This window comes from Crocuta crocuta, unplaced genomic scaffold, assembly GCF_008692635.1.
Source record: "Crocuta crocuta isolate KB4526 unplaced genomic scaffold, BGI_CrCroc_1.0 scaffold140, whole genome shotgun sequence".
In the NCBI taxonomy this organism is placed as follows: domain Eukaryota; kingdom Metazoa; phylum Chordata; class Mammalia; order Carnivora; family Hyaenidae; genus Crocuta; species Crocuta crocuta.
Genome location: NW_027527775.1, coordinates 3,860,190 through 3,873,696, shown reverse-complemented (window position 1 = coordinate 3,873,696; position 13,507 = coordinate 3,860,190).

Genomic DNA, 13,507 nt, shown 5'->3' with positions numbered 1-13,507 from the left:
CAGTCATCGCTAAACAGAAAATTGAATTGTGAAGTGCTTTCAGATATCTATAATTTAAGAAGTTAAAATAGTACTGCCTCTATTTTGAATTACTGTGTTGAATATAATTATTAGTAAAGATAGGAAATTTAATTTCCTTAATTGTGTAATATAAATCACATGAAAGTGGTTAATGCTAAACTTTAAAGAGAGCAATGAAACAAAACAATTTTATTATAGAAAACTTTGATGGTAGGGTGCCTCAGGTAAGCTTCCAGCTTCGGTTCATGTCATGATCTCATGGTTCATGAGTTCCAGTCCCATGTCGGGCTCTGTGCTGACAGCTCAAAGCCTGGAGCCTGTTTCAGATTCTGTCTCCCTCTCTCTCTATCTCTCTCTCTGCCCCCCCCCCAACCCCGCTCATGATCTGTCTCTTTCTCTCTCAAAAATAAATAAGCATTAAAAGAAAATTTAAAAAAAATTTGATGGTTAGAAAACAAAGAAAAGTTGCTCTTTCAAGAATGTAAAAAGAACACTGAACATAAACATATAGATAGACCCAGAAAATTATGTGATTGGTATCCATGAACATAAGAGTTTTAGAATAAGCCTACCATCAAGAGAGGAACACCATGTCAAAACAACCTTCATTTCATAAAGTTTAGCAAATACAAATGTTGAATTCTATGATCATTTTCTATAGCACGCACATAAGTTAATATGTTTTTCAGGTTGTAAAAGTTTCAATAAACACATTTACCATAAAATGCATATTTACCAAAGAATGTGTTAGTGTGATGAATGTAATTATAAAGAAATCAAATTTTTTTTCACCTAGAATTAAGTGCCACAAAGAGGAGATTGTATTTGGATGAATTTGGAAGTGGTATGTAATGGGGGATGGGAACTGAATATGTTATAGAAAGTAGCTGAGGGAGCATAGAAAGGAGATAAATGATATTAGCTGATAATACAACACTGAAAAAGTCTGGGTCACCTAGAAATTTTCAGGGCAAGGGTCTGATAGAGTATTCAAAACAGAATTTCAATTTGTAAAAAGTTTTTAATGTTTATTTTTGGAGAGAGAGAGAGAGAGAGAGAGAGAGAGAGAGAGAGACAGTGAGTGGGGGAGGGGCAGAGAGAGAGGGAGACACAGAATCAGAAGCAGGCTGCAGGCTCTGAGCTTCAGCACAGAGACCAACGCGGGGCTCAAGCTCACAAACTGTGAGATCATGACCTGAGCCGAAGTAGGATGCCCAACTGACAGAGCCAGGCGCCCCGAAATAGATTTTCAATTTAAAAAACTGGGAAAAAACAGGCTTTTAGGGTGACTGAACAGAGGCAAATGTAGGTAAGACATGATCTTTATCCTTCTAAGAAGTCCCTGAGCAAGTCATAGACATCTGACTTAAGGTCTAAGATGTAATGAAGGAGCTCATCAAGTGTAGAATAAGGACAGAAATCAGAGAGAAAACTCTGAGTGAAGTGCTGAAGGCACAGACTCATGTCGGGGCCTGACAAAGACAGTGATGCAAAATCAGATGCACAACTGGTCCCAGACTTAAAGGGCCCTGACAGCCGCAGCTTAGACTTTGGACTTTGTAGTGATGTCAAAGCATCGAGGATGTTTTTGAGGGACATGTGCATCAACGGGTTCAGGAGGGAGTAGACAGAGAAGAGATTTGCAGAGAGCGTAACACAGTTCAAAGGAGAGCTGGGGAGCGACCGACAGAGGAGAGATGTAGCAGAATAGGAAGAAGACAAAGGCTGGGAAAAAAAAGGCAGAGATCTAACTTGAGGGTTTGATGCTGCTAACGGATATAGGCCCCATGTGAGTCAGTTTAGAGACAAGCTGGACAAAACATCAGAAGTCCTGAGTTTGATTTCAGACGTGCTGCATTTGAATTGCCCATAGGACTTTCCATTCGATATATCTTCAGCAGGCAATTAAATAGCTGAATCTTGTGCTAAGAGGAGCGGTCAGGAACGAGATAGAGATTAGGGTGCGTGGAATTTGAACCTCGGAGAATAAGATGTGATTACCCAGTGAGAACATACACATCAAGAGGTGCCCTCAAATACTTAAAGAGTGAGCCAGGGAAGAGTCTGAAATAGGTTCAAAGTAAGTTCCCAGAAAAGGAAGAGGAAGGGCAGGAGAGAGTCATGCATCTTGTTGGCGGGAAGGCTTGCAATCCGTCCCACGTGTAGCCCATTTCACCACCGTAGAGCCAACGTAGGTAACACCGGCATAATGATGCACTCTCTCCTTAACTACACGCAGTTTCCTTAGTTATTGGCTGTGGATTCACAGCCACACGACTGATAGTCCTTTTCCTTTCAAGAATGGAGTTGTTGGTGGGGCGCCTGGGTGGCTTAGTCGGTTAAGCGTCCGACATTCGCTTAGGTCATGATCTCGCGGTTCGTGGGTTCGAACCCCGCGTCGGGCTCTGTGCTGACTGCCAGCTCGGAGCCTGGAGCCTGTTTCTAAGTCTGTGACTCCCTCTCTCTCTGACCCTCCCCTGCTCAAGCTGTCCTTCTCTCTCTCTCTCTCTCCTAGAAATAAATTAAAAAAAAAAAAAAAAGAATGGAGTTGTTGGTAAAAACCAAAGGAAGCGTTAAGATATGAGTCTGTCACCTGTTGTGACATCTCAACTTTGGTATTTCAGGTTGCACTTCCCCAGTTTCACACAGTCATCCCAAATACTATTGCTCAAAACTGCAGTTACAATCCTACGTATCTATTGGGTGATTTTGATGTAGCACAGGTAATGAGATGGGTCAGATACTTCACAATTCCTTTGTTTCCAAGCACACATTTTATCTGGTCCTTGTCAGCCCTGGCAGAAATGGTTTAAAAGAGACATTTAGAAAAGCCGCAGTGTTAGTTCTCTGCTGTTTATCTTCCCTGAGCTTAACATTATTTACACAAACATGACGCATGCTATACTTAAATACTCCTTTTAATGTTCCCGTTTTATTGATACCTGAGGCATCCCACATTTGTGCTAAGTCTGTTGGCTTGGAACACTGTCACCTAAAAACACTAGGTTTCAAGAAATGAAATTTTTATCTAGTGATTTCGTTTGGCTAACCTTTTAATTGTGCCTTCACTTTTCTCTGTAATTTTTCTTAGGTCACTGGCAAATATATAGATCTTTTGCCCTCAGCATTGCTTTAAAAAAAATCTTCAAATTACTATTAGGCTGGTAGGGAATTTATGTTTACTAAACAAGAGTAAAGGGAACAAAGATAAAAAAGAACAAAAAGGTAGTCACTCTGTCAAACACTCTGCCAGCATAGGCTTCAGGAAACTTGGTAAAGTCGGCAACAATTTGCAGAAGTCGGCATAAGGAGACATAGATGAATCTACAGATTTGATCTCATTCGTTCACAAACCCAATGGTTTTCACGCTTTACATAGAAATCTCTACTGAAAACTAAAAGGATATCAGAGATATAGGGAAAAGACACGATGAGATCATACAGTTGCTTGGGTGTGTTTTGTCCTCAAGTTTTGTCAAAGAACATCCTTGGGGAAGTCAGGGGACTATTTGACTCCCTTAGCCAATATTTCTGAAAACACTGAAGGTGTTTCTGTAGCTCTCTGTGGTCCCCTAATACAACGGCCCATCAAAGCTTAGCTGATGTGACAAAGGTAGAAACAAGTTAGAATACTTAGCACAGAAGCCAGAGCAGCCTTGCCAGGGTGTGGGGAGGAAGGGGGGAATTACGGTAATGCGAATGAATGAGAAGGTGACGGGGTGTTTAGAATTTTTGTCAACCTGAACTTCCGGGTTTCTGTGCAGATGGTCACGATTAGCCTTTCCAGAGGACTCATGGAGAAAGTGTTTACAGAACTGGGAGAGTCGGATGTGAACGCTACAGGGCAGAGTCACACATTCTGATTTGTGAGAAGCTGACTCCAGGAGAGAGATTAGGGTGCCAGAACTTTATTAGGAGCCGCCCTTGGAAGTTTTGATTAATATTTATCCACTAAGCCAATGTTTTCACACCTTAAGTAGGACATCTCAACTGAAGAATATCGGAGATCTCTGAAAAAGGCATGGTGAGCATATACACTTGCTCAGGTGACTTAGAAAGGGAGAGGAGCAGGAATGGATAGTGGGGAAAGTCGTGCTCTGACACAGCCTTGGGAAATGTGTCAGCCAGCCCTATGTGAAGCTCTGAAGCTGGGGTAGCCCCTGAATCAGCCAGCTATTGAATAGAGGCTGCCCCAAAAGGGGGTGTCTCCCTTTACCTGAGACCTTTCCTGAGGAGGGCTGAGAACTGAGGGCTTTCTGCTGGTAGCAGTCTCAGTGGCCCAGGAAATAAGTCTTTCAGTCCTCAAGAGGACTCTCTGTCACATCAGAGCGCCCACACCGTCCGGTCTTTTTACCACTCAGATCGACTTCTTTGTGTAAGTTGTGGGAGCAGCTCCTCCAAGAATTGGGAAAGTCTCTTTTCATGGGAAAGTTAGAAGAGAAAGAATAGGACAAAATACTGCCCCAAAGACTATCAACGGTCTTGAAGAAGCAACAGATATTCACCATGTCTTTACCACCAACCATTCTAGATTCGTACCTTCAACTACCTCCTCCACCTGTTCCAGTGGCTTCCCTGTTGCAAGAGCTACCCCTTTATCTGTGAGGAGCCCAAACCCCTGGTTGTCAAGCGTTTCTCAAGCAATAGCGTCTGCATTTGTCTATTTATTGTCAAAATTACTCAAGGGTGTACTCATAGGCATCCAAGGTAATCAGCTGGATGCCAAATATATTTCTCCCTGCCCCCATTTGTAAGAGCATCCCTATTTCCTTCTGATGATCTCCTGAATTACCTCACCATAGTGGTAACTATTTTGCCAGCAAATCTCTAGGAATGAGGACATGAAGTGCCACGAACTATGAGCAACCAGAGCAAACAGTTCAGTGGGGACTCTTGCTGTGTCCCCCCAAATCAGGGCCTCTACTACCACAAAACTCAGATTTGTGTGGATGAGAAGCACATATTTCTCAAATGGTTCACCAAGGATGCTGGTAAGCAAGGCCAACCTGCTGCTGCTTCTTAGTTTCTAGACCTATGCATTCTGCTGAATGTGGACACATCATCACGTGATGGTTACTGATTAAAATGTACACTGCCTTCTGGGGAATGGTGATAGTAGATGGCTGCCGTAAACTGGCCATGTAATTTTTCTACTCGTTTATTTGTCTCATGTCTCTTCCATGATGATGCTTTTTGGTGGATGTCAACATGTGATACAGAAATTTTTGCACTCCCATGTGTCCATCCTCACGTTCTATCACAAAATCTTTGTACTCAGCCTTCTAATCTTTCCTTCCTCAGACCCTTGAACAAACGGCTAGGCCATTCTCTGCTGTCTGTGACTTTATGTATGTCATAACTTCAGGTGGCCCCTGAGCAGGTGTGTAGTGCTGCTATTGTCTATTTGTGGCTGGCACTCACATTTAAGCCAACACTTTGATGAACCGATCTTGTTTTTATTTTCTCCTCCCTTAGCTGGTCATATCCCCCTCCCCCAATGTGGTCAAAGATGTGAGCTGAGAAGTACAATAATGGTAAGTGGCCTGTGGGTCTGGGCTTCTTGCTTGTGTGGCTTGCTCGTGACCCCTGGCCTTCCTCATGCTCCATCCTGGTTGTAACAGTGCTATGGCATAACATACTGATGACGAGCTCACTTGATCTTATGACTTGGATAGCTCTAGGCCCACGGTAACTCTGTCTCCACCAGGGTTCAGGAACATAGCAGGAGTTGTTTTCAAAAGATCTATAATTATCTACACAAGCTAATCTTGTTATTTAACTTTAGGAGTCTATGCTAGAATTTTCCTATTGGGACACACAACAAACTCGAAATAGTCTATTTTCCTCCCACTGATGACCTGCAATATTATAGAATCTTTCAGCTCCTATGGGCCAGGTGGCAGAGATGCTTGCACTACAGATCAGAACCTTTCATCTCTAGATCCTACGTTAAATGGCAAGTTGAATTATTGCCTGGTTTATGGGTTATAATGGTATTGCCAGGTATGAAGTACACCATTTCCCTTTTAGATGTGGAGACAGATTTAGAGGATTCCACTTGGCTTTTCACATTAGAATAACTTTCATCCCACAAGTAAGAACCAATGTGGGGCTGTGTCAGTTACCAGCTGGATCTATTTCAGTAAAGAAGGGAACTGAGGAAATAACCACATGGCAGGCCTATAGACCCAGTGAATCCAGTGTGTCCCAGATATGAATCAGTACTCTCTTTATTAACATTCTCCATAGGATCCCACTAAGACTAGGGTCCTGTGATGCTACTTTGGGTCTTTGTGTATCAATCTCCCTCCAATTCTGCATCTACCTATGCTAGAAAGGTTTGTATACAGTTGTCTGGGTAAATGGCCACATAGTCCCCCTTGAAGAAAGAAAGTTGTAGTGCATACTGTTGCAAAATTCTTCCTTTTGGGGACCCAGACTCTTTCAGTCATTGGAATCCACTGAAACTGAAAAGTGACTCAGATCCAGAAACTGAGCAAGAAATGGCAACCGAAAACTGGATCATCCATCCTTATGACTTTTGATGGTATGGACAGAACACCATTGTTGGAGCTCATCTGCTTTGTCCCAGGAGAAGCCATGCCTCCCTTGACCATCTCTGTAACCATCTTCTATTGACCATGACCAAGATGTGGGTCATGCCTTCTGGCTGCCATCTGATCTTAACACTTGTATTGAGAGCTAAGTCCATCAGGTTTGTGATAATTAGGTGCCACTCTCTGATCTTTATTGGGGGTCTTATCATGCTCTTTTCTACCAGTGCCATGGATTACAAAGAGCACCGTCCACTCAATTTCTGAGTCATGCTCATGCTCCTTGAGCAGCATGTTCCTACTTTGGTAAGTGGCATCTTCTCAAACCTTCCAGTGGTACGGGGTCATCTGATGGGATTTCAAGCATTACGTATCATAAGTGCTTCTCATGTCCTTTTAATCTCTTATTTCACCACCTGCCATGATAATTCTGGAGTTCTCATGATCTAATTTCGGGTTACATAGTGTAGACTTTCACTTTGTCCATGATTCTCTTTTTCCTAGCATTGTATTTAATCCATTTTGGTTCAGCCATAAGAATTCAGTTTGTTATGCACTATTTCAGCTCCTAGCTAGGTTCAGCTTCTCCCCTCAGTCGTTTGACTTAGTCTTGGTTATTAACCTAGTGATCAGGGGGAGAAGGGGACAGACACTGAAAGAACTCTGCACCATCTTCAAGACCATAACAGAGGAGATTGATCTATGTTTATAGGCACAGAATAGTCAAGGGAATCTGGGCTTTGATATTTTGGGTACATCAATCCAGATATCCTTATCCCATATGATAGAATTTCATGTTTTCCCAGCCTGAGCCTTGACTATAGGAAAACTGTCCAGTTTATTTATTAAATTTTTTTTAATGTTTTATTTATTTCTGAGAGAGAGACAGCATGAGCTGCTGGGGGGAGGGGGTGTCAGAGAGAGAGAGAGGGACACACAGAATCCGAAACAGGCTCCAGAATCTGAGCTAGCTGTCAGCACAGAGCCTGAAGCAGGGCTCGAACCCACGAACCGTGAGTTCATGACCTGAGCTGAAGTCAGACGCTTAACCAACTGAACCATCCAGGCGCCCCTGAAAACTGTCCAGTTTAAGACTTTAATCTTATGTAGCTCTGCTACTCATATGGTTAAGCCCTGGGCTTGGCTCACAGCTTTTTCTGTCCTTCTGCTACAGGAGATGAGAACTTTTTAATGTGCTACCAGAGGGGCCTTTTGGTTTTTACATTTGTTTTAATATTTTTAAAACTTAATTTTATTATATTTCTCCAAAAGTATCCATTATGCTTGGCAACATCCATACTATTTTAGGTACTTATAATTACTATGCCTCCCAGAACCTCAAATGCCTGCCATTTCTTACTTTCACTGCAATCCAATCTCTGCTCATCTTCTGTGAGAGTTTTAATAATTGCTGGACACGTGTGGCAGGGACTATCTGTGCTCTGTCCACCTCAGGTGACAGGATTCTTTGTGGTATTGCCATCTGACTGGAGGGGGATCCAACTCTCAAATTCTATCTTGGGGTCTCATTTCTCAGATGATCCTGCACCAGCTCTCACAGGATGGGATCATTAGGAAGCAAATTACAGTGTAGAGGTCAGTTTCTCAGAAGTTTATTGGGTAGTGCTCTCAGTCAGTACTCATAGAAAGGAAGGAGAGGAAGCTGATTTGGGAAGAGGAGGAGGTAGGCCTACGATGCAGTCTTGATGAAGACCTCAGCACACCCCAAGGGAAACTCTGAATGTGGGATGGATCCCATGTCACCCACACTGGATGGAGGCTGTCACGAGGAGGGCTTGTACTCTGGGATAGTGTATTATTTTGAGAGGGCAGCCATGCAAAATACAACAGATTAAGAAGATGAAATAAAAGAAGTTTATTTTTATCACAGTTCTGGAGGCTAGAAGTCCAAGATCAAGATGTTGGCCATTTGGTTTCTTCTAATGCTCCGTCTGTCCTTGGCTTGCAGATGGCCACTTTCTCGTTATGTCTTCACATGGCCTTTCCCTGGAGTGTGGACATTCCTGTGTCTCTATGGGTATTCCAATATCCTCTGATAAGGATCCAGTCATGTTGGACTAGGGTCCACCCATAGCCACTCACTTAATCTTGCTTATTTCCTTAAAGACTCTGTCTTTAAAAGGTCACATTTTGAGGTATCGGGGGTTAGGGTATCAACGTATGAATTTTGTGGAAACCAATTTTTTTGTTGTTGCTGTTGCATTTTTTAAAAAATAACATCATCTTACAGTATAATCAAATTCCCACATTTTTTCCCTATAACAAATTCTCTTAGTTATCCTATAATGCATTTTCCATTGGTTTCTTCCTTTTTAAGTTTCCTTACAAAGTTGAAACCATACATAACAGGATTTAAAGCATGAAGATGGCACATGCCAATATCATTTGTGCCGTCACATGCATCTTTGGATGAAGGCTAACGGTTTTAGTGCTCCCAGAACCTGGGCAGTAAATTCTTTATTCCTGAAGGGGAATCTAGGCAGCACATTATTGTACCCTCTACAGGCGGTACTGTTATTCACTGAAAGTTCATGTCTCCTGCAAATTCACACCCTGAAATTCTCACCCCCCAGTGTGATGGTGTTAGGAGGTGAGGCCTCTGGGAGGTAATTAGGCCATAGAGGTAGAGCCCTCATGAGTGGAATTAGTGCCCTTACAAGAAGAGACTAGGAAGCTTGCTTCCTTCTGCTCTCTCTGCTAAGTGAAGATACAATGAGAAGATGGTCATCTGCAAACCAGGAAGAAACCTTTACCAGAACCGGGCCATGCTTTTACCTTGATCTTAGACTCCAGCCTCCCACGCTGTGAAAAATAAATGTATGCTCTTAATGTAATGTTTGTTCCAATGACCCAAGTTGACTAAGACACTGACTTCTTCAAATTGCTCATAATTATTTTTTCTTGTAGCACCTCTTCATAATTCAAATAACTAAGACATTATTCTGCCCAGTGTTCTCTAACTGTAATTCAAATACCAGTTCTCTCCAAGCAATATCAATGTTCCTTTCTCTCCTTGATACACCTGAGTATGATGCACTGAGCTTGCTGATTTTTACCCCTCACTTCTCTCTAGACTATGAATTCCATAGCCTTTTAGCATTTGGTGTTGGCTTTTTTAGTATCCTTATTTTTAAAATTCTAGCACTGTTTCTGGCACAGAGCTGTGTTTAATAAAATACGTATGAATTAATACAGTGTAGCGCCATCTTTCCGTATGTGTATGTAACGGAGCATTCCCCACCTGAAGCAATCCTGTAACCAACTGGAGGTCCATCTGATAAGAAACTTATCACAAACAATAACTTGGGCCTTGCTCAGGCATGCTTAGGGTAATATAACTGGAGACAATGACAAAAAATTTTCTGACCCAAATGGAGTAGCCCTTAGCTCTGGATGAGATCACATCACTGATGATTAATTTCTTTGGATTCAGACTTACATTTTCCAAGAGAAATTAGATGCAAAATGCAAATACCACTGATAGAAAAAGGCATTCCTAGTCCTTAATATTTTTAGATGATTTTGAAAGATGATTTGTTCTGATTGCTTTGCAGAAGACAGCTGACTAAGGAGTAACGGCATTTGGAAAAGAGATGTCTTGATGTTAGTGAATAACTGGAGAACAGGGCACTGTGGAGGTGTGTTCATTTGACGCGAGTCTCACTTAGCTACAGGAGAATATGGGGTGATCGAATCTGGGGCAGAAGAAACCAAGAAGTATGAAAGAGGTATTCAAAAGAGGAGGGGGTGTCTGCTAAAAATGAACCTCAGCGGCTTCAGCATATTGCCCTGGGCACTCATCATTATTTCTGAATTTTCAATCCTCATCTAATACATTCATGAATTATCATCTTTTCCCTATAGAAGCTTACGTTACAGCATGTCGTTGCAGGTCAGAAATGAAATATCAATACAAGCAAACTGGCGTAAAATTGGAGAACACAAAATGCTGAAGGGGGTGTTGGAAATTCTTTCCAATGGCCTCTAAAACATGTATTGGAAATCATCATCCAATGCCAAGCTCTCAAATTCACAGCTGTCAAGTGGTGACAGTCTCAGAGACAAGCAAGTAAACACACAAAACAAAGCCGATTGTCCCCAGTTCACAGCAAGTGATCTATGGTCTGATTCTTTCAAACAATCTTCCAAAATGATGAATATTTTAGTTCGTGATTGAATATATATTACTTGTCTACATGGTCTGAGTAAAAAGCAGTAATTTCTGAAGTCAGTAATCTAGCAATTTCATGAAAATTTAAGCTAACAATGGGAATACGTAGCTTGCTACTGATTTTCAGAGTTAGTAAAATGGATATCTGAAAATAATAGCTGTGTGTTGTGATAGCATCACACAGCAACATCCTTTCTTACCCCACAACTAATTTTTCTATTAGGCAGGTAGAAGCAGCTGTTGAAAGAGAATTCAATGTGTTTTTGACTATGCCCCTCCAAAGGATATGCATACCTTCACTCTTTCACTGTTTTCTATCAGCAGTAAAGTCAGTAATAATCAATTGAGATTTGGATGCAAAATATATAAACAAATAACACAAAATGTGAATGTTAGGTTGAACCACGAATCATTATTCAGTGATTTCATTTTTTCAATGTTATGAAAAGTAAAATTCTTTTCATAGTAAGACAGCCATAGTTCTTTCTCCAAAAACTAAGGGTAGAGAAAGCCTTTGAAAAACAAGGGTGATTCAACAGCGTACATTCAGCAAGGCAAAAAAAAAAAAAAAAAAAAAAAAAAAGTCTATTTTATTCCACCAGCTTTCCCTAGAGGAAGTAACAGAAAGAGCTGGTAAGGAACAAGCCTAAGGCACCTCTACATACATTTCTATCCCTTATGTCACAAAATCACAGCACAGGCTGAATTACCTGGGAGCCAACAGTTTTAGATAAGAAATTTCTACAATGGTTTCAAGTAAATAAAATGTAAAAATAGTACTTTCATTAGAGTCAAAGTGAGAGCATACTATTTTTGAAATATTCTTAACCTGAATGATAGTTATTATTACTTAGATTCGTAATATCTTTTGTTTAGACATGACGAGGGCCAGAGAACACATATGAAATGTGCAACCTAATTTTATGATGCACAAAGCAGCACTTCCCACAGCTGGGAGTTCTGGAAAAATCTTTTAAATTTATAAAGTCATTGAGGATATTAAATGAATCAAACAATCATAGAATTTTTAGGAAGGAGAAGATTTAGAAATGTTTAAATATAACACATCAATTTTTTTCCATGTAAATAAATATAAATGTTTTAGATAAGGAATTTAAAATCCTAATATTAACCCACCAAATAATCTGATCCTTGCCTTTATATTTTCTTAAAGCACACAAGCAAAGAAGACCAACATCTCCTACATTTTCCTCATTTACTGAATTGAATATCTTGATATACCACATACTGCTGTCTGTCCTTAGTATTGATTGTATCTTCTCAAAGAATGAATTCAAAGCTGGTATATTTTTAAGGTTTGCTTCTCACTGAGTCTGCTTTTCCTACACTCACACTAGTTCCTAGGGAAACTAAAATAACTCACACTCCTTGGTTTGGCTTAAACACGGTCAGTGTGATGCCATCAGTCAGATGTTACTGCCTATGCCTGGCTATTCTGGAAAATAAGAGAGTGATGTCTATAGGATCTTAAATGGTGACTAGAAAGGTGTGTGTGTGTGTGTGTGTGTGTGTGTGTGTTTATATGTTTGTTTCACAAAAAGTAAGGCGATAATATTGGCAGTGCCACTCTAGGGCCTACCTTTGCTGAATTTTGCTTAGTTATGTTTTCACAGAAGCTTCACCTTTTCTCTCTCTTTTAAAAAAAATTTTAACATTTATTTTTGAGACAGAGAGAGACAGAGCATGAGCGGGGGAGGGGCAGAGAAAGAGGGAAACACAGAATCCGAAACAGGCTCCAAGCTCTGGGCTGTCAGCACAGAGCCTGTTACGGGACTGGAACCCACAGGCCATGAGATCATGACCTGAGCTGAAGTCGGACACTTAACCGACTGAGCCACCCAGGCGCCCCAAGCTTCACCTTTTCTCAAACAGCCATGCAAACCTTAGATCCTTAAGAGGGAGTTGATTGTTTAAAAATTAATAACCTTATTACTTGTGGGTACTCGTTCACAAGTGAAGTGAGTCCCTTTGTAGAGTAGTCTCTGAGAATAAAAATACATTATAGACAGGAAAGGGGGGTCTTCTACAAAGACCAGTGAACGTTAGCAATGCCTGCTGAATACCCAGTGCTGTCAGTGTGGCTTTTCACCCTGTTTTCGGGAAAGTTACCCATTTCTCATTTTGGACAGAGACTTCCATCCTTTTCAACACCATTTTCTCAGATCTCTCTCAATGTCTTTTCTTACACTAGCTCTTTTCAAATTATTAGGATACATTAATGTACTGTTGAATAGTGTCAATTTCTAAACCCACAAAGTCAAGGAAAACAAAACATGCCTGACTGTTCCTCCTTTGAAAATAGTATCAGTATAAATTTAAGGGTTCATAAAACTCAGGGAGCTTAACCTGTTTCAGCTTTTCGTTAGTTTGAGCACTTTTATGTGGATGAATTTCCTGACAATGTGTTTCATGAACTTACTTTTTGACAGTTTCAGTAGACTACACAGGCAGTGTTCACCTGAAATGTACTCATTTCAAAACTCCCTGTGCCCATTACAACTTAAAATAACCCTTTTCCATTCTTCCGAGGATTGTGTTTACATGCGCTCCACAGTTCCCTTATTGTAGTAGTACATTACTGCCTTTGGATTTAATAAAACTTCCCAACCTGGAGACTTACCTTTGGAAATGAAGTGTTGTTTTAGTTTTGAAGATTATTTTTTGTGACTTTTTATTTTAATATAATTTCAAAATTACAGAAAAGTTGCAAGAAGAGTTA